The sequence below is a fragment of the Neomonachus schauinslandi genome, chromosome X, assembly GCF_002201575.2.
Source record: "Neomonachus schauinslandi chromosome X, ASM220157v2, whole genome shotgun sequence".
In the NCBI taxonomy this organism is placed as follows: Eukaryota; Metazoa; Chordata; class Mammalia; order Carnivora; family Phocidae; genus Neomonachus; species Neomonachus schauinslandi.
Window position 1 is genome coordinate 110,824,308 of NC_058419.1, and position 18,279 is coordinate 110,842,586.

The following is an 18,279-nucleotide window of genomic DNA, read 5'->3' on the forward strand; positions in this document are numbered from 1 at the left end:
TAGTTTTGGGGGGGTAGCAGACCATGCCTAAGACCTGCGGCTGTGGGGAGCAGGTGGTGTGGGGAATGCTGGGCCTAGAGAAGCAGGTGCCCTGGTCAGAGAGTCTCGAGGGCTACGTGGGAGGGTTTTATGAAAAGGGATTGATGATGAAAAACAGTGTCCAACCCCTGGGCCCTCTACCTGTGCCCTGCCCCCCAAGTGTAGAACAAATAGGAACTCAGTTCAGTGTCTTTCCTCAGGATCTTGCCTCAGAGTGTTCCTGCTAACAGTTCTTTTGTTCATTTCTTTTTGTTGTGCAGAAGGCTGGGGGAAGTTTTGTTGGTAACATGCTGATAAACTTACTTTCTGTAGATAGTTGTGGGAGTGCAGACTTTTTTTGTTTTCTTACCTTATAGTTGAACCTAGAAGCTCTCTCCCCTTTTAAGAGTAGGAAAGCATTACATCTGGGCTACCACAGATTGACTCTGTTGAATTGAAGTGCAAATGGGGGTGAATTATTTTGCCCTTCCAAACAAAATCCCCAATTTTGGGACAAGGACTGTCCTTGAAGTTGAGCAAATTCTGGTGGGGAAGGAGGGTTTCTCCAGACAAAAGGGGGAAGGTTTGGTGTGAAGATGGAGGACTAAGAAATGAGAGAAGAGGACCATGGGAAAGAAAAAGGAATATCTGGGGAAGAGAGAAGAGGATCCTGGGAAGGAGGTGAGGACTGTGGGAAAGAGAGAGGAAGACTCTGGGAAGGAAGGGAGGACTTGGGAGGAGACAGAACATCCCTGGGAAGGAGTAGGGACTACAGTGTTGGCACCAGTTTTGGGCGGGGGGGGGAGGCCCTATTTGGAAAGCCTTATTTTGATGTCCTGTAGGCTCAGTGGCCCCTCATTCCAAACCAGAAATCCATTGACTCAGAAAACTTCTGAGTTGGACTTTGCTCAGGGCTTAAGGCTGGGCCGCCTACTTAGGCGTTTGGGGGGGGCTGGCAGGTACCAGGACAGGGAAGCGCAGTGCAGGAAGAGCCCAGGCAGGCTCGGAACCTCTCCTCCTTGCTCAGGGGGTGCTGGGGGGCGGGAGCTCCTCACTGTGAGCCTGGGGTGATGTGGTCCTGGCCGAGGGGCCTCTCTCCACCCTCCTCCCCCTGCTGGGCCTAGGGCTGGGCCTGGGGCCACCACGGCGGGCTCCTGCCCTCTGGCTTCCCTGGGCTTTGGCCCAAGGGGAATGCTGGTAGGAGATGGTCAGGAGGGAGGGAGGCCAGCCAGGTCAGGGATTACCCTGCTGGCTCGCTACCCCCAGGTTGTCCCTCTGCCAGACGGTGGCTGCTCCTAAGTCCCCTTCCTCCGCGCTCCTTTCTCTTCATCCCCTGTTTCTAGCCCCGCCTCTTGCCTCGCAGTTTCTCTGTACCTCACCCACTTGGTTGTGTGTGGGGGGAGTCTCCTTCTTAGTCCTGCCTCAGATTACCTAATTCGGGTGTGCAATCTGTTTCCTTTTTGGAGCCCGACTACTTCATCTGGCCACTGTGAGGACTAAAGGAGTCAGGACTTAGCACGTGGCTGGCCACCTACGGAGTGTGTCCCCATCCATGTCACCCTTTCCCCTGGCCCGAGGGCCTAATCACTTGTGCTCTCCCCTCGGCTAGAGCACTTCCAGTGCAGGAAGTCACACTCTAGGGAGGTGCTCCTTCCACTGGAGCCAGAAAGGATGTGGCAGGAACGGCTAGGGCTGCGCCACTTGCGGCTGCCACATTTGGCAGAAAAAGAAACTTCTATTCTTTCAGATGGCTGAGTCTATTTTCAAGTCTTCACCCACTGGGAATGTTTTAGGCCTATTATTGAAAAACCTAGTAGGTGGATGCAGTGGGGTTTAACAATAACGCGAACTGCCGTAGAGGGTTCTAGAAGCTGAAAATACATCTTTAGGTAATAACAATCATACTGGCATAAGTTTGCGGTGTTGAGAGTGGGTTTACATATGCTTTCTTTAGCTCAAGAATAATTTGTCCCTGGATTGAATTGGGGAGTCTTGTGGAATCCCACTGTTGTTTGTGTGCCTTTATGCCAGTGTTGCCACGATCAGAGAGCTTACCTTACGCGCTTTCTTGATTCATTTATCGGATCCTTAATCAGTGTCCTTATGGAGCATGGTCCCCCAAGGTGTTGGGATTCAGTATCCACCCTCAACTCTGTATTGTCTCAGTTTCTCAAAAGAAAACTACCAGCCATTCCAGTCACCCCCTTCTTAAGAAGATGCCTGGGCTTTGCCAGCTCTTGGGCTGAGATTTGTTGGCAGGCGTAAATGTATCCAGCCAGGGTACAGTCATGCCCTTTTGGGTTTATCCTCCTTTTTCTTTTATTTAGTTTGTTCTTATTTATTTACTGTACACGTGAAAGAAGAATCCTTTTAAATTCCCCTTTCCTTTCTTCTCCCTACCTGCTTTTTTTAGAACCCATTTCTCTCTCTCTCTCCTCTTTTTTTAAAAAAATTGTTCATTGTTAGGTGAAATTTACATAGAGTAAAATGCTGAAGTCATAACTGTACCTCTTGGTGAATTTCTTTTTGTAAGTGTGCACCTCTGTAACCATCATTCAGATCAGTCCTATTTCTGTCCCTCCAGAATCATGCCTTTTCCAAGTCATTCCCCTTCCCATAGGTAAGCTATCATTATAGGTGAGGCTTGCCTGTATTTGAATTTCATATAAATGGAATCAACAAGTATGTGTTCTTTTAGGTACGGCCCCTGTTGCACAACAAAATGTTGTTGCATACATCAGTACTTTGTTCTTGCTGTAGAGTATCCCATTTTATGAATATGCCAGCATTTGTTTATCTGTTCTCCTGTTGATGGACATTCAGGTCGTTTCCAGTTTGGGTATTTTATGATTAAAGGCTCTGAACATTCTTGTGTAAATCTTCTTACAGACATAGGCCCTTGTTTGTCTTGTGTATTTACCCATGGGAGTGGCATTGCTGCGCACTCACTTTTAAGTGTATATACTTTTTTCTCTTTAAAGCTGTGGCCTCCGTGGATGGGTTGGGGGTGTCATGCCTGTGTCGGAGCCCTCTTTGTGCCACATTAGCCCGCTGAGCCAGTCAGCCTGAATCTGGTTGTCTTCATGTAGCTGCCCTGTGAGCATGACAGCCGAGGAGCCCTAAAGCCTGGAACTCACTCTCCCAGGGACCATTTGATTGTTGGGCCCAAGAAGTATCAAAGACTCCTTCTTAAATTGTTGAAAACATGCCGATAGAGAAAGTTTTATTGTGTCAAAATTTTATTGGACTCATTCAGTGAGGGAACTAGCAGAATCACAAAACTGATTCAGTGAGGATATGAGGAACACATGCAAAAGTCAGTGCAGAAAGGGATGTTCAAATAAGATTGCAAAGTTATATTCAGAACAGGTTCGTGTTTTAGAGAACAATACAGTCTTAACCTCTGGGGTTATCATCTCTACCAGAGAAGAAAAAAAAAAGGAGCACACCTTATCATTTTTTAAAAAATTTTTTATTGTTAATCCCCATACATTACATCATTAGTTTTTTTTTTTTTAAAGATTTTATTTATTTATTTGAGAGAGAGAGAATGAGAGAGAGCACATGAGACGGGGGAGGGTCAGAGGGAGAAGCAGACTCCCTGCCGAGCAGGGAGCCCGATGCGGGACTCGATCCAGGGACTCCAGGATCATGACCTGAGCCGAAGGCAGTCGCTTAACCAACTGAGCCACCCAGGCGCCCTACATCATTAGTTTTTGATGTAGTGTTCCATGATTCATCGTATAACATCATATAACACCCAGTGCTCCATGCAGAGCGTGCCCTCCTTAATACCCATCACCGGGCTCACCCATCCTCCCACCCCCCAAAGAGGCAAAGGATCTGTACTCAGAAAACTATAAAATTATCATTTTTCTGTATGTTATCCTCTGACTTTTATAGGGTTGTAAAATGTCCTAATAAAGTGTTTGTTAGTTAAATCAAGTTACATTTCCACAGAGAATCACATGATCCTGCTGGGGGTGGAGCTTAGAGAAAATATATCAGCATGACATTAAAAGGTCACACCATCATCCTTTTTCGCCTGATTTTTAAGTTTTGGATTTTTTTTTTGCAACGGACAACGAGAGACTGCAATTTGGGGTGCAATAGTAAGAGATACTAGGATGAAATCCTCAAAGTCATTTATTAAAAAGAAATGCTGCCCTTCTGGGATCTGAAACTGCCACATAAAACAGAAAGATAGCTACCTATTAAAGGCAGATATGGGCTTTTTCATAGAAGTTCATCTTCCCCATGTTGGATTTAATTACCAAGGTCTTTCTTTCGAACCTTATGCCCAGATTCAGACAGCAGTGTATTTTAGTCCAGCAAAGGATTTCTAAGCAGCCTTTTTCTGAGTTCTTCTGACGTGTATCCACAGATATACATTTTTGATTTTTTTTTTTTTATTTGAGAGAGAGAGAGAGCACATAAGAGGGAGGAGGGTCAGAGGGAGAAGCAGACTCCCCGCAGAGCAGGGAGCCTGATGCGGGACTCGATCCTGGGACTCCAGGATCATGACCTGAGCTGAAGGCAGCCGCTTAACCGACTGAGCCACCCAGGCGCCCCAGATATACATTTTTTAATGGCCAGCCAAAGGAATTTTAAAAAGAAAAAACCTTGAAACTTTAGCTTGGGCCCACAGGCGTATGGCTGACTGCTCTGGGAGGGGACCCTTGGTGAAACGCAGCGGGACCCAGGCCCTCAACGTTTTGTTGTACACAAATAGACGTGTGGAAAGCAGGAAGCTGCGGTAGGGGTTAAAAGAATATGCTTGTTGGTTTTGAAATTGACCTGACACTGTCTGTGAGGAAGTAAACCATTCTCTCTGCCTATTTGTACATGTGTTAGGGAAACGTACACTCTGCACGCTGTGGGCCCATCGTTGAAGGCTGAGCTGTATTTACTTGTAGCTTGCATGGCTAATGCTGAGTATCACAATTTTCAGCTTGGTTTCCCATTGCCTCAGCCTCCATTTGCTAGGTGTTTCAGATCTCTCTTTGGCATATCCAGAGCCTATTTTGTGTTTGTGTAAAGTTGAAGAATATAGTTGTTTCATAATCAGTGAGGTGAAAGGTCAGGATTTTGCATATTTGTACCATTCAGAGAGAAAGTTCACAGTTACTTTGCTGGTTTTTTTTTTTTTTTTTTTTTGTGCTAATGCTGCTTTTAATGGTGGCTCAATATAGAAGTAGAAGGTTTTTCTCACTTGAGCTGATAGAAGTTTTAAAACATGGCCTTTTACACTCTTAAGTAGCCTCATAATAGATTTGTATCTCAGGCTGACAGGGCTATATAAAGGATACAGGACAGGATGGAGATTATTTCTTGTTTTTTTGTGGGGTGAAAGAATTAACTGTTAACCCAGCATCATGATTGTACTTATTTGGGGGAAAAAAAGTTATGTTTTGGTGGTGGTTTCATCTTCCATTTCTTTTAGTTGGGTGGGAAATAAAAGGAAATTTGCTTTCTCAAATTTGACATTTTCTTGTTAATACACCTTTTGTTTTGGTAGGTGGCCATCCATTAAGCCCGTTGGAGTCCTCCTGAGTATTTCTGAATTGTGTTGTGAACACGTGTGTTTGAGCCCAAGCAACTTGTCTTCTTACAGCATTTAGTTGTTGTTTGCTTTCTTGTTAGACAAATATTAGCAATATATCCTTTCCATCTTCCCTGCCATTAAGATCCCAAATCTCATCAAACGTCTGGTTTGAAAACCAGGGCGATAGTAGTAAAAAAAAAAAAGTTTTACACAAACTGTCCCTTCTTTTTTAAAAATATTTTTTTACCTTTATTTTATTATATTAGGCACCATACATTACATCATTAGTTTTTGATGTAGTGTTCCATGATTCATCGTTTGCGTATAACACACAGTGCTCCATGCAATACGTGCCCTCCTTAATACCCACCACCGGGCTAACACATCCCTGCACCCCCCTCCCCTCTAAAACCCTCAGTTTGTTTCTCGGAGTCCATAGTCTGTCATGGTTTGTCTCCCCCTCCAATTCCCTCCCCTTCATTTTTCCCTTCCTACTATTTTTTTTTTTTTTTACATATAATATATTATTTGTTTCAGAGGTACAGGTCTGTGATTCATCAGTCTTACACAATTCACAGTGCTCACCGTAGTACCTACCCTCCCCAGTGTCCATCACGCAGCCACCCCATCCCTCCCACCCCCCACCACTCCCGCAACCCTCAGTTTGTTTCCTGAGATTAAGAGTCTCTTATGGTTTGTCTCCCTCTCTGGTTTCATCTTGTTTCGTTTTTCCCTCCCTTCCCCTATGATCCTCTGTCTTGTTTCTCAAATTCTTCATATCAGTGAGATCATATGATACTTGTCTTTCTCTGATTGACTTATTTCGCTTAGCATAATACCCTCTAGTTCCATCCACGTTGTTGCAAATGGCAAGATTTCTGGGTTTTTTTCTGATGGCTGCATAATATTCCATTGTATATATATATACCACATCTTCTTTATCCATTCATCTGTTGATGGACATCTTGGCTCTTTCCGTAGTTTGGCTATTGTGGACATTGCTGCTATAAACATTGGGGTGCATATACCCTTTTGGATCACTACATTTGTATCTTTGGGGTAAATACCCAGTCAAACTATCCCTTCTGTAAGCCTGAGCCTGTGCTGGAACTTTCCCCAAACTCTAAATTTCTACTTCAAGTTATTGACCTTTAAGTTCTATCCGTATGAGAGGAACAGATCACTGAAAAGAGGTACATATATGTTTACCCTTTTCCTATGATAATCTTCATCTTCAAATTTTAGTTCTGTCACAGAATAAAATTTGAATTCTGTCCCCTGTGTCCTTTTCAAATCTTGACAAAGAGCACAGCCCCCTCACAGGAGCTGTCCGTGCTTCTCAGGTCTGCTTGAGTGCGCTGTGTGGTCGAGGGCAGTGGTGTGGGGGCCTGGGGACTTGGGTAGACACTTTCCTCTGTTCCTCTGCCTGTGGTGGCAGCTTGTCCCCGCCCCCCCAACCCCACACTCTCCAGAGCAGATGACCTGAGGCATCATGGCTCCTTGTTCACATGGCTTGTCAATGAGGAAGACTTGTCTATGCCTTCATTATTCAAACTTTGTTGGCTCTCTAGTGTCATTAAATAACATGGAAACACATCCCTCTCTCTCCAAATAAATGCTAGTGCATCATTTCTTCTAATGGTGCCTCTGCTCATTGGTTTCTGAGTCACACCTGTCTTTCCATTTTCAACGGTGGAATGTGGCCCCCTGGTTACTGGTAGGGTTCACTTTAAGCATCAAGTGAATCCTTGTCCAGTGGTTTCACAGTACTTGTGACTTTAGGCATCAGTTCAGATAGCTTTCACTTTGTCAGCACCTTAATTCTGGACCCACAAGGTGGAATTCTCGGTGAGATCACATAAGCTGCTGATGGAACAGGTCTGTGAGTAAGACAAAGATCATTTCGTATTTCTCAACTGTCAGAACTGTGCGGTGTTTACTGCTAAATCTGAGATGGAGGCTCTGGAGGAATAATGGTAGCAGAAGTGAGCTCGGTAAATGAAAGACATTCTCTCTGGAAATACAAATATATAACAGAGGGGACAGGTGTCAGAGTGGGGGGGTGCTTCACTTACAATCTAGCTTGGATCTGATTGTCTTCCTGTTACAAAGGAGAGAGCACTTGCAACAGGACATACTACGAAGAGGTAGTGTGGCAATTAAGTTCAGTGCAAGACTGAGTCAACCTTCCTGTATTATGGAAGCAAACTTAGGTTTTATGGACCTGGCGAGCATGTGGTTTAAACTGCTTTCTGGCCCATGGGCCCTGTCTGGGGGACTGTCGCCCCTGCCACACTCACTGCTTGAAGACCCTGTGTCCCGGGGAATCGTGAAGGACCGGGTTTCTACTCTTCATTCTGCTTTGGGCGGGTAAGATATGGTTTCTTCCTCATCATTCCTTCTGCTTTTTCTGGGCAGAGGCACTTGTTCATGGTAGCGGGAGGAGGTGGACGATGTGGCGCTGCTCCTCGTAAAGAGAAGAGGGAACAGAGGGTGTTGTGTCTGAGGGGCCACCGTGCCCACCCCTTGGGCCCGGGCTCTGGCTGCTGCTCGGGCGGAAGCTATCGGCCTTGAGTGCCCCTTGGTGGGACGGGCTGGTCTTTATTTAAAAAATTTACTTCAACAGGGGCGCCTGGGTGGCTCAGTCGTTAAGCGTCTGCCTTCGGCTCCAGTCATGGTCCCAGGGTCCTGGGATCGAGCTCCGCATCGGGCTCCCTGCTCCAAGGGAAGCCTGCTTCTCCCTCTCCCACTCCCCCTGCTTGTGTTCCCTCTCTCGCTGTGTCTCTCTCTGTCAAATAAATAAATAAAATCTTTAAAAAAAAATGTACTTCAACAAATGGCATAGAGTAGAGATTTCCAAGTTACTCTTCTACATTCAGAGACCCTGAAGTGGATCTCTCTCATCAAATTTCACCTTTTTAAAAAAGATATATTTTTTTATTTTTAGAGAGTGTGAGAGGGAGCGGGGGGGGGCGGGGGGGGCGGGGGGGCGTGCTGAGGGAGAGAGAGAATCCTGAAGCAGATTCCGTGCTGAGTGTGGAGCTCCATCCCGGGACCCTGAGACCGTGACCTGAGCCGAAACCAAGAGCTGACCGCTCAACCGACGGGGCCACCCAGGCGCCCCAAATTTCACTTTTCCAAAAAACTCTGAACCCCAGGGCCGTTGATTTTGTGCATGATATGGAATATTATTTTCAAGATATTTGTCTCTCTGAGAAAGGTAGCAGGAATTTTCTGGGTGTGTTATATAATGTGCTCACAGCATCGAGTTGTGATCTGCTCGGCTGTGCGGGGCTCTGCTCTACTTGTGGAGGGGGCATTCGCTGGGTGTCTGCTCTGTGCGGGGCGCCAGGGGCTACCAACACAATGAGACACATTAAATGGAATATTGTCTTGTCACAAATGTAACTTCTTCCATGGGATGACACTTTTAGCTCCTGTGACCTGTTCTTTGGTCATTTTCTACTCTGGACAGCATGGGTTAGACATTGTTCTACAAAGATGTTCCTGATTAAGGTACCACCTGGAAGGTTTGGACTGGATTCATCAGGCAACTCTGTTAGAATGTGCTAAATGAACCTACAGTTGGTTTTCTTGTGGCCCTGATTGCTGTTACTTTATGGAATAATAATGGCTACATTCTATTCCAGGCTTACTGGCTGCCTGGCACTGTGTATATAAACTGCCAGTGTCTGACTGTGTACAGGGCATTTGTTGAGCACTTACTGTATGCCAGGAAGGAAGGCGGCTAAGCCCTTCCCATGTTTTATCTCATTAAATCCTTATACCTGTTCTTTTTTATCCTGCCTGTTTTTCAGAAGAGGTAACTGAAGCCATAGGCATCTTAAAGTTAAAAAACTTATTCATGGCCACACAGCTTGGGTGGGGCAGAGAGTGCACTGGAACCCTGGCGGGCTGGCTCTAGAACCTGAGCTTGAGCCCACAGCATTATCTGGGCATCTGTATTGTCCCGACGGGAGTAGGCCCCTCACCGTTATTGCCTGCTACATTATGCCTTCCCCGAGTGTCCACTCAGTATTTTGCAAATTTGTACCCCTCTGAGGTAAAGCTCACAATTATTTTGCTCTTCTTGATGTAAGAAAGAATCACAAATTTAACTTCCGTAAGTGACATAAAGTAGAGATTTCCAGGTTGCTGTTCTATGTTCAGAATTGTGCTTGTTTTATTTTCTGATTTTTAAAGGATCCTCTTCAGAAATCAGCTATTTCAATTCAAAAGAGCAACCATTGCCTGGATTTTTGGGCTTGTGCTGTTTCTCCTACAAATTGTGAGAGCAGGGGGACCTTGGTGACACAGTCAGTTAAGTGTCTGACTCTTGGTTTTGGCTCTGGTCATGATCTCAGGGTCCTGGGATCGAGCTCCGCACTGGGCTCTGTGTTCAGCATGGAGTTTGCTTGAGATTCTCTCCCTCTCCCTCTGCCCCTCACGCTCCTGTTGTGTTTCTCTCTCTCTCTCCAAAATAAATAAAATATTTTTTTAAAAAACACCAAATTGTGAAAACAAGGGAATTTGGGAAAATATTTCATTTTACTAATTAGTAAGGAAACTTGTTATTTTGTAATGTTCAGGCTATGCTTTTCAGGAGCTTGACTGCCTTTTCTATCAGTGGTTAATAATCCAGGTGTTTGACTATCCAGTTGTTCCCCATCCTTGGGGTCCTTAAAAGCAACCAATTCCTGCTCAAATTATTCTTTTTTTTTTTTTTAATTTTATTATGTTATGTTAGTCACCATACAATACATCATTGGTTTTTGATGTGGTGATCCACGATCCATTGTTTCCGTATAACACCCAGTGCTCCATGCAGTACGTGCCCTCCTTACTACCCATCACCGGGCTAACCAATCCCCCCTCCCCGCTTCCCTCTAAAACCCTATTTGTTTAAAATTTAAATACATAGTTTTCTTTTAGAAAACAAAATCCTAACAACCAGAAACTGTTGAATGCTGTTGTGAGAAATGTTACTCCAAGAGAAATGTTACTCCAGTGTCTGGTATAATTGAGGACAAGTGTGTCACCAGTGAGAGCCCACACCATTTAGCAGATTCCTCAGACTTCGTCACTGTTGCAGTGCTGGAAGAATGTGGGGGGATGTCATGTGACTTGGGGAGAGCAGTCCCCTGACCCAGTTGATCTTGGTGATTATGCATAATGGAGTCCTATTTTCTTAATGACAGGATTATTGAATCTGAGCTTAGAAAGGGACTTTGAAATCATGTGTTTCAACCCCCAGCTTCCTAGCAGATCAAAATCTGGACCATCTAGAATATTGACTTGATCCTTACTGGATCTTTACACTTGTGACATGTGGGGTCCCACAGGGGACTCCTTGCCAGTGGGTCTCCAGCCTGGCCCTGTTCCAGATGAACTCTACTGTCAGAATTTTGGAGTTGGGAAAGGAGTTGGGATAGGGGCCTTAGGATGTTTTTAAGAAGTTCAGCTGATGCTGCTACTTGATAAAGCTTGGGCACTCCTTTTGTACAATGGTATGGATAGTCAACATCATCCTTTTTAATCTTATATCTTTTCTCAAGCACGTGGGTTGGTAGCCTGTGACCTGTAGTTCTACATTTGAAAATATTATAATGTTATTGCTAAAGTAGCTTTTGAATATATGTGTATGTATATGTACATACATATGTATATATATGAAAACATCATCATGCTGGAAGTTATAAAAAGGAATGTTTACCACAAATACACAAATGACAGCAATATGTAAGCATATTGCTCCGTTTAAGTCTATGAGCATGAGTACATTCTAATTGCAGAACCCCTGGCCTAAATAATGAGCTCCGTTCTGCCATCTACCCAGAGGTGGTGAGGTGGGCAAAATTTCTAGGAATGCTCTCCAAGATTCCACTCCCAAATAGCCCGGGCCTGTGAATGTGATGTGCTATCATTCCAGTGATTGTATTATGTTATGTGGCACAGTTGACTTTTAAAAACGGAGGGATCCTGGTGGGCCTAATCTTATCACATGAGCCCTTAAAAGCAAAGAACTTTCTCTGCCTCATGGTAGAAGAAGAAGTCCTAGAAATTCAGAGCTTGAGGAGGACTTGCTGCTTTGAAGCTGGAGGAGTTACGTGAGAAGGAATACAGACAACTTTACTGGAGCAGAGAGCAGACCTTGGCTGGCAGCCAGCAAGGAAACAGAGACCTCGGACCTCCTGCTTCAAGGAATTGGATTCTGCCAACAATTTGAGTGAGTTTGGAAGTGGATTATTCTTCCAAGTCTCTAGATAAGAGTCCAGCTTGGTTGACGTCTTGATATCAGCGTTGTGAGATGCCGAGCAGAGAATCCAGTTGAGCCTGCCTGGACTTCTCATCTGCAGAAATGTGAGCTAACAAATGGGTGTTGTTTTAAACTATTAAGTGTGTGGCTGAAAATGCGGAGAGCAAATGGCCTGCGGTGGTGCTCTTCTTCCCTACTGGCAGGTTGTCAGTGGAGACTGAGTAGGGAATCTGGAATTTTGTATCCTGCCTGGTGGCGCCAGGTGACCGTTGCAGCTCTCCCTCCATCCACTGGCATGTTGTCCGTAGAGACCAAATTGGGAGACTGGACTTCTGCACCCCCCCCCACCGCCAGCTCAGCAGTAGTAAGTGGCCCCCCATCACCCTCCCTACTAGAGTGGGGAAGATCTTGGAGAGGAGGGAGCTGGAGAAAGGGATTCATTAAACCTATATAGGAAGTCAGAGGCAAACTCCTGTCCGACCCATACATGAATTTGACTAGAATTAACATGCCAACAAGTTTGAAAATAGAAACTACAGGGTGGCATACCACCCAGTTTTCAGAGTGACCTCTAGGTAACACAAATGAAAAGACCTGAATAACAGTGGAAGGGCTCTGGAAACTAAACTGTTATTGGCATTACAACACACGAAATAGCTCAGGACCTGCATGCTTAATCTAATAGGATCCACAGTCTTGTAATATAATACCCCAAATACCTAGGATACAATAAAAAGTCATTTGTCATATCAAGAACCAGGAAAACCACAACTTAAATGAAAAGGCAATCAACAGATACTAACACTGGGAAGACTCAGATGTTGTAATTATCTGACAAATATTTTAAAGCAGCAATCATAAAAAATGCCTTAATGAACAATGACAAACACTCTCGAAGAAGGATGAAAAATGAAAAAAAAAATCTCAGCAAATAAATTGGAGATATTTAAAACATGGAAATTATAGAACTGAAAAATAAAACTGCCATATTAAAAAGTTTACTGGTTAGCTTAATAATAGATTAAAGATGACAGAGGAAAGAATCAGTGAAGTTGAAAACAGATCAATAAAATTTACCCAGTCTGAACAACACATAGAAAATAGTGTGGAAAAACAAATGAACAGAGCCTCAGAGACCTGTGGTACAATAACATAAGGTCTAACATTTTTGTCAGTGGAGTCCCAGAAGGAGAAGAAAAACGTATGGAAATAAAACGTATTCAAAGAAATAATGGCTGAAAACTCCCTAAACTGGGCAAAAGGGATAAACCTCCAGGATCAAGAGGCTGAGCAAAACCCAAACAGGATAAACCTAAGGAAATCTATGCCAAGACACATCATAATCAAACCTCTGAAAGCTAAAGACAAAGAAAGAGCAGTGAGAGAGAAACAACACGTTATCTGTAGGAGAAGAATGATTTGAATGACGGTGGATTTCTCATATGAAATCTTAAGAGTCCAGAAGGAAGTGCACAGCATTTTCAGGTGCTGAAAGAAAAGAACAATCAACTCTGAATTCTATATCTGGTGAAAATATTCTTCAGAAATGAAGGGAAAATAAAAATATTCTCAGCTGAAGGAAAACAGAATTTGTCAATACCAGACCTACTCTTAAATAATGGCTAAAGAAAGTTCTCTAAATAGAAAAGGAAATGATAACAGAAGGAAGCTTGGAACTTCAGAAAAGGGAAAAAAAACAGTGGATGGGTAAAAATAGGGGTATGTATGAATATGCTGTCTTTATCCTCATTAGCTTTTAAAATGATGTTTGATGGTTGAAGCATATATTATAATATCATTAGGTGTGGTGTTCCATATGTGTAGAGATAATATATGGGAAAATTATATTTAAAAATTGGGCAGGGTATAAAAAAATAACAAAAAAGAAAAATGAAAAAAAAAAGTGGGGAGGGTATAAAGGGACCTCAATGGAAGTAAGGTTTCTATACATCACTTCAAATGGGAAAACAGTGATACCACTGGCTGTGATAAGTTACATATGTATATTTTAATAACTAAAAAATATTAAAAATCACTTAAAAATTATACGATGACATATACTCAAAGACTATGGATAAATCAAAATGGAACTTTAAGAAATGTACAAGTAACTCACAGGAAGGCAAGAAAAAGGAAAAAGAAGAATGATATATAGAAAGTAAAGAGAAAACAGGGGTGCCTGGGTGGCTCAGTTGTTAAGCGTCTGCCTTCGGCTCCGATCATGATCCCAGGGTCCTGAGATCGAGCCCCGCATTGGGCTCCCTGCTTGGCGGGAAGCCTGCTTCTCCCTCTCCCACTCCCCCTGCTTGTGTTCCTTCTCTCTCTGTGTCTCTCTCTGTCAAATAAATAAATAAAATCTTTAAAAAAAAAAAAAGAAAATAAAGAGAAAACAAATAATACAAAGGCAGACTTAAGCCCTGACATTATCAATAATTAAGTGTAAATGGTCTAAATATACCAATTGAAAGACAGAGATAACAGAATGGTTAAAAAATGTGACTCAACTATGTGCTGTCTACAAGACACTCGCTTCAAATATATTGATATAGGTGTGTTAAAAGTAAAAGGGTGAGAAAAGATATGCCATGAAAACATAAATTTTTTAAAAAGTGGGAGTGGCTATTTATAATATCAGATAAGGTAGACTAAAGAGCAAAGAAAATTACTGAGACAGAGAAGGACAAACGATAACATTGTCATTCCACCAATAAAACAGCAATCCTAACATGTATGCATTAAACAACAGAGCTGCAAAATACACGAAGAGAAATTGATAGAAGTGAAAGACAGATATATCCACAATTATAGTTGGGAGCTTCAGCATCACTCTCTCCAAATAGAATATCAGTGAGGATATGGAAGTGAGGATATCAGTGAGAATATGGAAGAACTGAACAACATCATCAACCAAGCAATTCTAATTGATGTTTATAGAACACTCCACCCAGAAACAGCATAAAACACATCCTCATCAATACCCATGAAACATTCACAAAGTTGGACCATACCCTGGGTCATAACACTAACCTCAATATATTTAAAGGAATGAAAAACATACAGAGAATGTTGTCTGACTATGATGTGATCAAACTAGAAATCAGTCACATAAGATCAAGATAACAGGAAAATCTCCAAACGCTTAGAAATCAAATAACACACTTCTGAATAATCCATGGGTCAAAGAGGAATTCTCAAAGGAAATTTAAAAAATACATCAAACTGAATGAAGATGAAAACATAACATATTGCAATTTGTGGGACATAGCTAAAGCAGTGCTGAGAGGAAAATTTATAGAACTTAATGTTCACATCAGAATGGAGGAAAGTTCTGGGTGCCTGGGTGGCTCAGTTGGTTAAGTGTGTGCCTTCAGCTGAGGTCATGAGCTCAGGGTCCTGGGATTGAGCCCGCCTTGGGCTCCCTGCTCATCGAGGAGTCTGCTTCTCCTTCCCCCTTTGCCCCTCTCCCCTGCTCGTGCTCTCTCTCTGTCTCTCTCAAATAAATAAATTAGATCTTAAAAAAAAAAAAAATGGAGGAAAGTTCTCAAATCAATAATCTAAGCTCCCACTTCAAGAAATTAGAAAAGAAAAGAAAAAAAGAAAAAAGCAAGCAGAAGAAGGGAAGTAATGAAGAGCTGGAATCATTAAGGTTGAAAACAGAAAAACAGCAGAGAAAATAAGTGAAAAAACTAGCTCTTTGAAAAGATCAATAAAATGGATAAACCTATAAGAAGACTGACAAAGATAAAAAAGAAGACACCCATTGCAATGGTAGGAATAAAACAGGGGCTATCACTATATACCTTACAGTCATTAAAAGGTTCATAAGAGAATATTACAAACAGGTCTATGCACATACATTTGACAATTTAGATGAAATGGACAAATTCTTAGAACAACCACAAACTACCAAAACTCACTCAAGATAAAATAGATGGATAATTTCAATAGTCCTGTAACTATTAAAGAAATTGAATTCATAATTTAAAGGCTTCCAAAAAAAAAAAATCTCCAAACCTAGAGGGTTTCATTAGAGATTTCTACCAAATATTTAAAGAATTAGCACCAATTCTACATAATCTTTTCGAGAAAATAGGAGAGAATGCCTCTTAATTCATTTTATGAGGCCAGTATTACCTTGGTACCAAAACCAAACCGACATACAAAAATAACTACAGATCAATTTCCCTCAAGAGCATAAACACAAAAATCCACAACAAAGTATTAGCAAAACAAATCCAGCAACATGAACTATGTACCATGAGCAAGAGGGATTCATTCTGGATACGGACAGCAGCTTCAGTGTTTGAAATCAGTTAATGTAATCCACCATATCAACAAGCTATGGGGAAAAAAATCACATAAGCATATCAATTGATGCAGAAAAAACATGTGGCGAAATTCAACATCCATTCATGACAAAAACTCTCAGCAAAGTAGGAATAGAGGGGAATTTCCCCAGCTTGATAAACAGCATCTACAAAAAGACCTACATTAATATTATACTAAATGGTGAAAGACTGAATGCTTTCTTCCTGAGAATGGAACAAGGTGAGGATGTCTGCTCTCACCACAGTACTGGAAGTCTCAGCCAGCACAATGCTGAGAAAAGAAATAAAAGACATAGGAATCGGAAAGGAAGACTAAAACTGTCCCTGTTTGCAGATGACATGATTCTCTACGCAGAACATCCCAAGAAGCTACAAAGTAACTCCTGGAACTAATAAGTGAATTCAGCAAGGTCACAGGATAGAAGATGAACACACAAAAATTAATTTTTCTATATCCTAGCAATGAACATATGGAAACCTAAATTAAAAGTACAATCTCATTTACGATCACTCCTAAAATAATTGAGCTACTTAGGTATAAATCTAGCAAAACACACAGAGGATATATGTGCTGAAACTACAAAATGTTGATGAAAGTATTTGAAGAAGATCTAAATAAGTAATGAAGTTATACTGTGTTCATAAATTGGAAGAGTCAACAAGGTAAAGATGTTAGTTCTCCCCAAATTAATCCATCAATAAGGTAATTCCTATCACAATCCCAGGAAAGTTTTCTTTTTTTTTTTGTAGCCTTGCTTGTTTTATTTTATTTATTTATTTATTTATTTATTTATGTATGTATGTATGTATGTATGTATGTATGTATGTATTCATTTATTTTAAAAGATTTTATTTATTTATTTGACAGAGAGAGACACAGCGAGAGAGGGAACACAAGCAGGGGGAGTGGGAGAGGGAGAAGCAGGCTTCCCGCCGAGCAGGGAGCCCGATGCGGGGCTCGATCCCAGGACCCTGGGATCATGACCCGAGCCAAAGGCAGATGCTTAACGACTGAGCCACCCAGGCGCCCGCCTTGCTTGTTTTAAAATGTATATGGAAAATCAAAGGACTTAGAATAGTTAAAACAATTTTGAAATAGAAGAGCAAAGTAGAAGGACTTCTAGGACTATTTATGACTTCGTGTAATAGCTCTAGTAATCGAGACAGTGTGATATTGGTGCAAAGATAGACACATAGGCCAGTGACACAGAATAGAGAACCCAGAAACAGTCTCACACAAATATGCCTTACTGATTTTTTTTTAAAGATTTTATTTATTTATTTGAGAGAGAGAGAATGAGATAGAGAGAGCATGGGGGGGAGGGTCAGAGGGAGAAGCAGACTCCCTGCTGAGCGGGGAGCCCGATGCGGGACTCGATCCCGGGACTCCAGGATCATGACCTGAGCCGAAGGCAGTCGCTTAACCAACTGAGCCACCCAGGCACCCGAGCCCTACTGATTTTTGACAAAAAGGCACAAGTGATTCAGTGGAGGAAGTATAGCCTTCAGCCAGAGCAACTGAACATCCACAGGCCAAAAAAAAAAGGAACTTTAACCTCAACCTTACACCTTATAAAAAAATTTATCTCAAAATGGATCAGGGATTTAAGTGTAAAACATATAACTATAAAAGTTTTAGAATTAAACAGGAGAAAATCTTCAGGGCCTAGGCCTAGGTGAAGAGTTCTTAGATATCACACCAAGAGAACATTAAAGAAGAAATTGATCAATTAGATTTCCTTAGAATTAAAAACTTTTGCTCCATGAAAAACCCTGTGAAGAGGATGAAAAGATAGGTTACAGGCTGGAACAAACTCTTTGCTAACCACTTGTCCAACAAAAGGACTTGTATTTAGAACGTATAAAGAACTGTCAAAATGCAAGGAGCCAAAAAGTCCAACTAAAAATGGGTAAAAGGCATGAACAGACATTTCACCAAAAAGGATATACAGATGGAAAATAAGCATATGAGAAGATGTTCAGCACCATCAGCCATTACAGAAATGCAAATTAAAACCACAACGAGATAGTACTATGTATCTATTAAAATGGGCATTAGAGGGCGCCTGGGTGGCTCAGTCGGTTAAGCGACTGCCTTCGGCTCAGGTCATGATCCTGGAGTCCCTGGATCG

The 18,279-nt window shown here is 42.2% G+C and overlaps 1 protein-coding gene across 1 annotated transcript in view; it reads left to right on the plus strand.

The window, feature by feature from the left end:
- The window catches only part of SH3KBP1 (SH3 domain containing kinase binding protein 1), a 337,600-nt gene that overhangs the window by 51,539 nt on the left and 267,782 nt on the right, over positions 1–18,279 (plus strand). The gene's annotated exons all lie outside the window — the stretch shown is intronic.